The following is a 12,072-nucleotide window of genomic DNA, read 5'->3' on the forward strand; positions in this document are numbered from 1 at the left end:
GGTTTTTTACTAAAAAAGTGTTTTTAAACCACCGTGGCGTTCTCTGCTGGTTTTTTGACTGTGCTGCTTCCCGTTTACTAGCATGTCACACGTCACTACCTATGAGGGAACGCATGCGCAGAACAAACACTCCTCCAGTTCAATCCACTCCGCTGTCAGACTCGTTTATAAGGGACACGGAGCGGATTGTCGATCGGCGTAGACCACCTCATACAATCGGCTCCAAAATGCAATCCGCTCCGAGTGAAGCGGATCCACTCGGTCGTTTACATGACACATTGTACAATCCACTCCACGTACAATCCGCTTAAACATGGTCCGTGTAAACGTGCCTACCGAGGACAGAACGTCTTCACTGATGTTCAGACTGAGTTCAAACGATGCTGCTCCTGAGGCTTCAGCCACGGGCCGGGTGAACCCCCAGACCCAGACCCTGACCCTCAGACACAGACCCAGGCCCTGACCCTCAGACACAGACCCAGGCCCTGACCCTCAGACCCAGGCCCTGACCCTCAGACACAGACCCTGACCCTCAGACCCAGGCCCTGACCCTCAGACACAGGAGCTGACCCTCAGACCCAGGCCCTGACCCTCAGACCCAGGCCCTGACCCTCAGACACAGGAGCTGACCCTCAGACCCAGACCCAGGCCCTGACCTGTCCCCCCGTCCAGGTGGACCTGTAACCCCCTGTCCAGGAGGACCTGTCCCCCTGTCCAGGAGGACCTGTAACCCCCTGTCCAGGAGGACCTGTCCCCCTGTCCAGGAGGACCTGTAACCCCGTGTCCAGGAGGACCTGTCCCCCTGTCCAGGTGGACCTGTGTTTGATCAGTCTTAACTGACACACCTTTCCATGAATCAGTCTTTATCTTGTGTCCTCTGCGGGACGTGTCCGGCTGCCAGCTGGTTCTGGCCGGGTCTCGGTGGAACCACCAGTTCTTCCAGGAGCCTCTTTAAATTCCAGGAGCAGCTCTCTGCTACGTTTCCACACCCGACCCCCACCTCCACCCCTCAGCCACGTCCCGGCTCCGCCCTCGGCAGGCATTCATCAGCGGCGGATTAGAATTTGTTTCCCCACAAACCATTGATCATCGGCCCATTACCAGGCAAATGACAGTTAATTACCCACTACATTAACCACCGGGACCCGGGCCGGCGCCCGGCGCCATCAGTCAACATGATGAATGTGGCGAGTTCAGTAATGCAGGACGCTGCCTGTCCGCCCGCCAGGCTGAGGACCGGGCTGGATCTCACTCCGGCAGCCGGGGAATCTGGTGATCTGCATCCTGCCAGGCTGGGTTAATGGGCCTGTTCTCCGCCCGTCCGGCGGCCTTCCCCCGATGCCTCCACGCTCAGCTCCGCCCACCAGCCATCCAGACAGAGGCGTCGGTGCAGAGCCACTCCACCCAACAAAAGAGTGGGCGGCGGCAGGTGGAGGCAGGTGGAGGCAGGCGGAGGCAGGTGGAGGCGGGCAGAGGTGGGCGGAGGCAGGTGGAGGAAGGTGGAGGCAGGTGGAGGCAGGTGGAGGCAGGTGGAGGTGGGCGGAGGCTTGCAGCTGTCTAGCTGTGTGGGGGCGGGGTGTCTTCACGCCTTCCTCCATCTATCGCCGGCCCCCGCTTGTGTGATTGTCAGTGATTAAACTGGAGGCAAAATTATTTCAATTACCGCCGGGCGGCCTGGGAATCGTCCCCGGGACGAGCCGCCGGCGCCATCGGCTCTCATCTGCAGCGGGACGCTGACGTCCTAATGATGAATTATGGCCGTCCTGGGAGGGACTGTCCTCTCGGCGCCAGCCCGGAGCGCTGCTGACTTCCTGATTAGCTCCTAGAGATTCTCCTCAGGTTAGAAAACACTTAACAGCTTCACGTGTTTATGGAACTGACTACTGACTGCAGCCAGGCAGGACACCGTCACCTCCACCACCTCCACCACCTCCACCACTTCATCACCTCCACCACCTCCACCACTTCACCACCTCCATCACCTCATCACCTCATCACCTCCATCACCTCCACCACCTCATCACCTCCATCACCTCCACCACCCTCCACCACCTCATCACCTCCAGCACCTCCACCACCTCATCACCTCCACCACTTCATCACCTCCACCACCTCCACCACTTCACCACCTCCATCACCTCATCACCTCATCACCTCCATCACCTCCACCACCTCCACCACCTCATCACCTCCAGCACCTCCACCACCTCATCACCTCCATCACCTCCACCACCTCATCACCTCCATCACCTCCACCACCTCATCACCTCCATCACCTCCACCACCTCATCACCTCCACCACCTCATCACCTCCACCACCTCCACCACCTCATCACCTCCACCACCTCCACCACCTCATCACCTCCACACCTCCACCACCTCATCACCTCCACCACCTCATCACCTCCATCACCTCCACCACCTCATCACCTCCACACCTCCACCACCTCATCACCTCCATCACCTCCACCACCTCCATCACCTCCACCACCTCATCACCTCCACCACCTCATCACCTCCATCACCTCCACCACCTCATCACCTCCATCACCTCATCACCTCATCACCTCCACCACCTCATCACCTCCATCACCTCCACCACCTCATCACCTCCATCACCTCCACCACCTCATCACCTCCACCACCTCATCACCTCCACCACCTCATCACCTCCATCACCTCCATCACCTCCATCACCTCCATCACCTCATCACCTCATCACCTCCACCACCTCATCACCTCCATCACCTCCACCACCTCATCACCTCCATCACCTCCACCACCTCATCACCTCCACCACCTCATCACCTCCACCACCTCCACCACCTCATCACCTCCATCACCTCCATCACCTCATCACCTCATCACCTCCACCACCTCATCACCTCCATCACCTCCACCACCTCATCACCTCCATCACCTCCACCACCTCATCACCTCCACCACCTCATCACCTCCACCACCTCCACCACCTCATCACCTCCACCACCTCATCACCTCCACCACCTCCACCACCTCATCACCTCCATCACCTCCACCACCTCATCACCTCCACACCTCCACCACCTCATCACCTCCATCACCTCCATCACCTCCACCACCTCATCACCTCCACCACCTCCACCACCTCATCACCTCCACACCTCCACCACCTCCATCACCTCCATCACCTCCACCACCTCATCACCTCCATCACCTCCACCACCTCCATCACCTCCAGCACCTCCACCACCTCCATCACCTCCAGCACCTCCACCACCTCATCACCTCCATCACCTCCACCACCTCCATCACCTCCAGCACCTCCATCACCTCCACCACCTCCATCACCTCCATCACCTCCACCACCTCCATCACCTCCACACCTCCACCACCTCATCACCTCCACACCTCCACCACCTCATCACCTCCATCACCTCCACCACCTCATCACCTCCACCACCTCATCACCTCCATCACCTCATCACCTCCACCACCTCATCACCTCCATCACCTCCACCACCTCATCACCTCCATCACCTCCACCACCTCATCACCTCCACCACCTCATCACCTCCACCACCTCCACCACCTCATCACCTCCACCACCTCATCACCTCCACCACCTCCACCACCTCATCACCTCCACCACCTCATCACCTCCACACCTCCACCACCTCATCACCTCCATCACCTCCATCACCTCCACCACCTCATCACCTCCACCACCTCCACCACCTCATCACCTCCACACCTCCACCACCTCCATCACCTCCATCACCTCCACCACCTCATCACCTCCATCACCTCCACCACCTCCATCACCTCCAGCACCTCCACCACCTCCATCACCTCCAGCACCTCCACCACCTCATCACCTCCATCACCTCCACCACCTCCATCACCTCCAGCACCTCCATCACCTCCACCACCTCCATCACCTCCATCACCTCCACCACCTCCATCACCTCCACACCTCCACCACCTCATCACCTCCACACCTCCACCACCTCATCACCTCCATCACCTCCACCACCTCATCACCTCCACCACCTCATCACCTCCATCACCTCATCACCTCCACCACCTCATCACCTCCATCACCTCCACCACCTCATCACCTCCATCACCTCCACCACCTCATCACCTCCACCACCTCATCACCTCCACCACCTCATCACCTCCATCACCTCATCACCTCCATCACCTCCACCACCTCATCACCTCCACCACCTCATCACCTCCACCACCTCATCACCTCCATCACCTCCATCACCTCATCACCTCATCACCTCCACCACCTCATCACCTCCATCACCTCCACCACCTCCATCACCTCCATCACCTCATCACCTCATCACCTCCACCACCTCATCACCTCCACCACCTCCACCACCTCCATCACCTCATCACCTCATCACCTCCACCACCTCATCACCTCCATCACCTCCACCACCTCATCACCTCCATCACCTCCACCACCTCATCACCTCCACCACCTCATCACCTCCACCACCTCCACCACCTCATCACCTCATCACCTCCATCACCTCATCACCTCCATCACCTCCATCACCTCATCACCTCATCACCTCCACCACCTCATCACCTCCATCACCTCCATCACCTCCACCACCTCATCACCTCCATCACCTCCACCACCTCATCACCTCCACCACCTCATCACCTCCATCACCTCCATCACCTCCACCACCTCATCACCTCCACCACCTCCACCACCTCATCACCTCCACACCTCCACCACCTCCACCACCTCCATCACCTCCATCACCTCCACCACCTCATCACCTCCATCACCTCCACCACCTCCATCACCTCCAGCACCTCCACCACCTCCATCACCTCCAGCACCTCCACCACCTCCATCACCTCCACCACCTCCATCACCTCCAGCACCTCCATCACCTCCACCACCTCCATCACCTCCATCACCTCCACCACCTCCATCACCTCCACACCTCCACCACCTCCATCACCTCCATCACCTCCACCACCTCCATCACCTCCAGCACCTCCATCACCTCCACCACCTCCATCACCTCCATCACCTCCACCACCTCCATCACCTCCACACCTCCACCACCTCCATCACCTCCACCACCTCCATCACCTCCACACCTCCACCACCTCCATCACCTCCACCACCTCCATCACCTCCATCACCTCCACACCTCCACCACCTCCACCACCTCCATCACCTCCACCACCTCATCACCTCCATCACCTCCACCACCTCCACACCTCCACCACCTCCATCACCTCCACCACCTCCATCACCTCCACCACCTCATCACCTCCATCACCTCCACCACCTCCACCACCTCCACCACCTCATCACCTCCATCACCTCCACCACCTCATCACCTCCATCACCTCCACCACCTCCACCACCTCCACCACCTCCATCACCTCCACACCTCCACCACCTCCACCACCTCCATCACCTCCATCACCTCCACCACCTCCACCACCTCCATCACCTCCACCACCTCCATCACCTCCACACCTCCACCACCTCCACCACCTCCATCACCTCCACCACCTCCACCACCTCCATCACCTCCACCACCTCCATCACCTCCACACCTCCACCACCTCCACCACCTCCATCACCTCCATCACCTCCACCACCTCCATCACCTCCATCACCTCCACCACCTCCATCACCTCCAGCACCTCCATCACCTCCACCACCTCATCACCTCCACCACCTCATCACCTCCACCACCTCCACCACCTCATCACCTCCACCACCTCATCACCTCCATCACCTCCAGCACCTCCACCACCTCATCACCCCCCTGCTTCAGACAGACGCAGCGTTTCCTGTGCAGGACGCCACAACGCCTGAGAGTCTGGAGGCTGCAGGAAGCGGCAGCTCCGCAGGTTTGTTCCAACAAAACATTTGAAAACAGGAAGACATCTGCACAGGGACACGTCCACCGTGGACACCAAGACAAGCCTGACTCTGAAGACCAGTACTAGAGCAGACGGTTAAATCACTCAGCTTCCCCTCATGTATCCTCACATCATTTTCAGCTCATTCTGACTGACAGAAGAGGAGTTGCGGATTTCCTCTCTAGACCTCCATCAGCAGGCCGTCAGGCCCGGCGGGTTCCTCTGCTTCTTCTGGTCATTTCCAGCCTCCTGCTGAGCCGGGTCAACAGAACGCCACTTATCCTCATCAGGATCTGGATCCTGGACGCTCCTGAGCAGGTCCCTGACCAGATCTCCAGCTGGCCTCCAGACTGCTCAGTAAAGTTCCTTCCCTCCATCCTGGAGTCCCACCCAGCCTGTCACCACACACACACACACACACACACACACACACACACACACACACACGGCGAGCCGGCTGAAGCCCCGGTGTGGATGTGACCAGCCGTCTGGACCAAACGTCCTGAGATGTTTCCTGGGTAACGGGAGTGCGGGGGCCTCCCGGTAATGTAGAGGACGCTGTCAGGTGACCGGATGAAGCCGTCAGTGTCTCCGCTGCCCGGCCGGCTGAGGACGAGGGACGATCGGCTTTCCGCTCTTACTTCTGGCCTCCTCATGAATAACTCAGGCTGCTCAGATCGCCACATTTACATCGCATTTCCCATCAGCGTCGCGCCGCCGCCGCAGCAGGCCGGGCCCATGTGGAGCGCCACCTAGAGGTCCAGCTGCAGCAGGCCGTCCCCATGTGGAGCGCCACCTAGAGGTCCAGCTGCAGCAGGCCGTCCCCATGTGGAGCGCCACCTAGAGGTCCAGCTGCAGCAGGCCGTCCCCATGTGGAGCGCCACCTAGAGGTCCAGCTGCAGCAGGCCGTCCCCATGTGGAGCGCCACCTAGAGGTCCAGCTGCAGCAGGCCGGGCCCATGTGGAGCGCCACCTAGAGGTCCAGCTGCAGCAGGCCGTCCCCATGTGGTGCGCCACCTAGAGGTCCAGCTGCAGCCCGTCAGAGTGCCCGGTGTCTGGGAGGGGGCCAGGAAGCAGGGAAACAGGACTGACCACTGTGTGTGTGTGTGTGTGTGTGTGTGTGTGTGTGTGTGTGTTAGGCCAGCCACTACCTGAGAAGTGGCTCAGGGGTTGAGTGGAGGCCTCACAGCTCCACTCTGCCTTCTCCACCCAAATAACGACTGTGAGTGAGACTGACACCAACCAATCAGCATCATGAGATCCTGGTCCCTCCATCCCCCTCCCGTCCCCCCGTCCCCCTCCCGTCCCCCCATCCCCCCCGTCCCCCTCCCGTCCCCCCGTCCCCCTCCCTCTCCTGTCTTAACAGCTGCAGCTCCTCTCGCCCTGCCTACATCCACATTTCATTTCCATAAAGGCCTCATCTACTAGAGCTGTCTCACACACACACACACACACACACACACACACACACACACACACACACACACACACACACACACAGCCAGCCTCCATCAGGGACGTCGCTCTGTTTCCTGAAGATCAGAGACTTGAGCTGATGAGTGAAAGTGACTTCAGGAGAAACCACAGGCAGCTGAAACCTGGTGTCCACACACACACACACACACACACACACACACACACACACACACACACACACACACACACCCTCCCCTCTCCCTGTCCTCTCATCCATCTTGTTGTTTCACTCATGTCACTTGAAGCTAACCAGCATCAGTGGTGAGCAGAGCGTCCAATCATCAGAGACCAGCCCGCTGCGCTGCCCCTGGTCTGGGACGTGGACCGGTCCAGAGCCGGGGGGGGGGGGGGGGGTCCAGCAGCAGGACTCTTATCATCCTCTCGCATGCCTGGATACCAGGACCAGGAGCAGAGCAGCCTGCTAGACAGCCTCAGTATGAGGAGGAAGACTCCAGGGCCTGAACAAGACCAGGACAAGACCAGGGACCATGAAGGCCTCCCATACACACCAATAACCTGTTTCTGAAGCCAAGGCAGCGAAGACGATCCAGTCAGCATCATGATGACACCCTGTCCCTGTCCCTGCAGCCATTAAAGGACCTGGACCCCTCGGTGGTGACGGGTTCTTGCTGGTTCTGCTGCAGACAGGAAGTGTGTGCTTTTGGGGGCGGGGCTTAAAACACAGCAGACCAGGAAACACTGGTGAGATGAGCACACATGTGAAATCTGACAGTTTGGAAGATTCTCAAGAAAAAGGTGAAGGGTGGAGTCAGGGATCCAGAGGTCAGCTGGGGTCACAGCCAGCCCCCAGCACAGCCTCACAGCTGCCTCCACCTTTAAAGCATCCGTCCATTAGACGCCCAGGCTCTTCTCCATCAGGGAGATTCTGCTGCAGCAGATTTAAAAAGAGACACGGTCCAGAGCCAAAGCTCTTAATCTGAAAAGCCTGGTGGATCAGTGCCAGAGAGGAGGAAGAGGAGGTGAGCCAATAATATATGCATGGAAATGACCCTCAGCTCTCGCCGTGAACAGGGGCCAGCAAAGGTCAAACGGCCTCAAAACTGTGCTTGAGTTTAATTAAAAAGACAAAGACGAGCAGAATCTGACTGAGGACAGACACGGTTACTGCTGGATGAGAAGCAACCAGGCTCCGGATTGTTCTGAGCCTTTTCCCATGAGGCACTGCGCTATCTCTCATCCTGTGATGTCAATATACACAATTTATTCAGGCCTACGGGTTAATCTGGAGGGATGGAGGACATCACAGCTGAGCGGGGAAGTCAACGCCACATCGGCTGAAGCAGTCCGCTCGTCTGCAGGAGCAGAGAGTCCAACATTCACCACAATAAGAGTCAATATTCATCACAGCGGGGTCACTGGGGTCAGCGGGGTCAGCGAGGGTTTCATGATGGCCACAGTCACATTTACAGTGTCACACAGCATCAGGACATGACTGATGTGTTCAACGACACTACCTCTATCAGTCTGCAGGCAGGCTGGGACACAACCACGCTGGAGGTCAGAGGTCGAAATGTGGCCTCTGCGCCTGACATGGGCTCACTGGCTCAAAGTCAACAGAAAGGAAAATGTTTCAACATGAAGACGACCAGCAGCACAATGTTCACCTGAGTTTGATTCAGCAGAAACTGAGATGCTCGTTCACGATGGTGCCTCCACTGCTTCCTGTCCGAGAACACCTGGACCACACACCTGGACCACACACCTGGTTCACACACCTGGACCAAACACCTGGTTCACACACCTGGTCCACACACCTGGACCACACACCTGGTTCACACACCTGGTTCACACACCTGGACCAAACACCTGGACCAAACACCTGGACCACACACCTGGTCCACACACCTGGACCAAACACCTGGTTCACACACCTGGTCCACACACCTGGACCAAACACCTGGACCAAACACCTGGACCACACACCTGGACCACACACCTGGTCCACACACCTGGACCACACAACTGGACCACACACCTGGTCCACACACCTGGTCCAAACACCTGGACCACACACCTGGACCAAACACCTGGACCAAACACCTGATTCACACACCTGGACCACACACCTGGTCCACACACCTGGACCACACACCTGGTCCACACACCTGGACCACACACCTGGTCCACACACCTGGTCCACACACCTGGACCACACACCTGGTCCACACACCTGGACCACACACCTGGTCCACACACCTGGACCACACACCTGGACCACACACCTGGTCCACACACCTGGACCACACACCTGGACCACACACCTGGTCCACACACCTGGACCACACACCTGGACCACACACCTGGACCACACACCTGGTCCACACACCTGGACCACACACCTGGACCACACACCTGGACCAAACACCTGGTCCACACACCTGGACCACACACCTGGTCCACACACCTGGACCATAAAGTGGCTCTACAACAGAGCTCCACAAAACTAACCGTCGTGAGACAGGTTAGTTTTACCCTACTGATGATGTGTTGTTGCAATAGTAATCCTTACTATTGCATTGCATTACTGTTGCATTACTATTGCAACAACACATCATCAGTAGGGTAAAACTAACCTGTCTCACGACGGTCTAACCCAGCTCACGTTCCCTATTAGTGGGAGAACAATCCAACGCCTGGTGAATTCTGCTTCACAATGACAGGAAGAGTCGACATCGAAGGATCAAAAAGCGACGTTGCTATGAACGCTTGGCCGCCACAAGCCAGTTCTCCCTGTGGGAACTTTTCTGACACGTCCTGCTTAAAACCCAAAAAGTCAGAAGGATGGTGAAGCCCCGCTTTCACGGTCTGTACTCATACTGAAAATCAAGATCAAGCGAGCTTTTGCCCTTCTCAGACTGACCTCAGACTGACCTCAGACTGACCTCAGACTGACCTCAGACCGACCTCAGACTGACCTCAGACTGACCTCAGACCAACCTCAGACTGACCTCAGACTGACCTCAGACCAACCTCAGACTGACCTCAGACTGACCTCAGGCCGACCTCAGACTGACCTCAGGCTGACCTCAGACCAACCTCAGACTGACCTCAGGCTGACCTCAGACCAACCTCAGACTGACCTCAGACCAACCTCAGACTGACCTCAGACCGACCTCAGACTGACCTCAGACCGACCTCAGACCGACCTCAGACTGACCTCAGACTGACCTCAGACTGACCTCAGGCTGACCTCAGACTGACCTCAGACCGACCTCAGACCGACCTCAGACTGACCTCAGACTGACCTCAGACTGACCTCAGGCTGACCTCAGACTGACCTCAGGCTGACCTCAGGCTGACCTCAGGCTGACCTCAGGGTGACCTCAGAGTGACCTCAGGCTGACCTCAGGGTGACCTCAGGCTGACCTCAGACTGACCTCAGGGTGACCTCAGGCTGACCTCAGACTGACCTCAGGCTGACCTCAGACTGACCTCAGGCTGACCTCAGGCTGACCTCAGGCCGCCCAGGTGGAGCTCCCAGACAGCCTCCATACTGGGAGACGCGGGGACTCCCTGTCCGTCCTGCACAGGTCCCGCCTGACGTCATGCTCGCTCATGCAAACGGTGTGAAATGAAGACAGAGATTCATTAACGTGTCGGCACATGGCGGCAGGGCGGCAGGGCGGCAGGGCGGCGGGGCGGCGGGGCGGCGGGGCGGCAGGGCGGCGGCGGAGGAGGAGGAGGGGAAAATAGAAGTTATTACAGAGAAGCATGCTCTACATGTTGTTTATCTCTCACTGATAGCCGGCTTTCCAAAACCTTCATAAATCCCGCCGTGTTGACGGCTCTGTGAGTTTGCCTGCATTTACAATCTTAGTAAAACCACTGTAGAGGAAAATTGAAGTTGGATTAAAAAATGAATGAATAGATAGATAAAAAATAAAGTATTCTCCTGGTGCTGTCTTTAAAATGGATGCCTGAAATTTACAGTTTTCCATTAACTGATGCCCAACAGCTTTTTCACGCCTGCACCCGGCCTTGGAGCGGTGTGTGTGTGTGTGTGTGTGTGTGTGTGTGTGTGTGTGTGTGTGTGTGTGTGTGTGTGTGTGTGTGTGTGTGTGTGTGTGTGTGTGCGCGCACCAGTGTGTCCTGTTGCCCTTCAGTGTTATTTGGAGAACATCTGTGTGGGTCAGAACTGGCCTGAGGAGCAGGAGGAGGAGGAGGAGCAGGATACACCCATAAGGCTGTGTGTGTGTGTGTGTGTGTGTGTGTGTGTGTGTGTGTGTGTGTGTGTGTGTGTGTGTTCTTGTATTTCTATCCTTGTCGGGGCCAAATGTCCCCACAAGGATAGCAAAACGTGGAACGACGTGCCTTGTGGGGACCTTTTTCTGGTCCTAAGTAGGAGAAACAGTGTTTTCTTGACCATGTTGTTGTTACTGAAAAAAGTAAAAGGTCAAAAACATTTCTTTAGGGTTAGGCTTTGTTGTGGTGTGGGTTAGGGTTAGGGTAAGGGTCAGGGTTAGGGGCTAGACATGAATGGGAGTCAATGGAAGGTCCCCACAAGGATAGAAATACAAACGTGTGTGTGTGTGTGTGTGTGTGTGTGTGTGTGTGTGTGTGTGTGTGTGTGTGAGAGTGTGTGTGTGTGTGTGTGTGAGTGTCTCAGTGTGATTGTGTGAGTGTCCAGTGTGATTGTGTGTGTGTCCAGTGTGATTGTGTGTGTGTGTCAGTGTGTGTG

This window comes from Salarias fasciatus, chromosome 17, assembly GCF_902148845.1.
Source record: "Salarias fasciatus chromosome 17, fSalaFa1.1, whole genome shotgun sequence".
In the NCBI taxonomy this organism is placed as follows: domain Eukaryota; kingdom Metazoa; phylum Chordata; class Actinopteri; order Blenniiformes; family Blenniidae; genus Salarias; species Salarias fasciatus.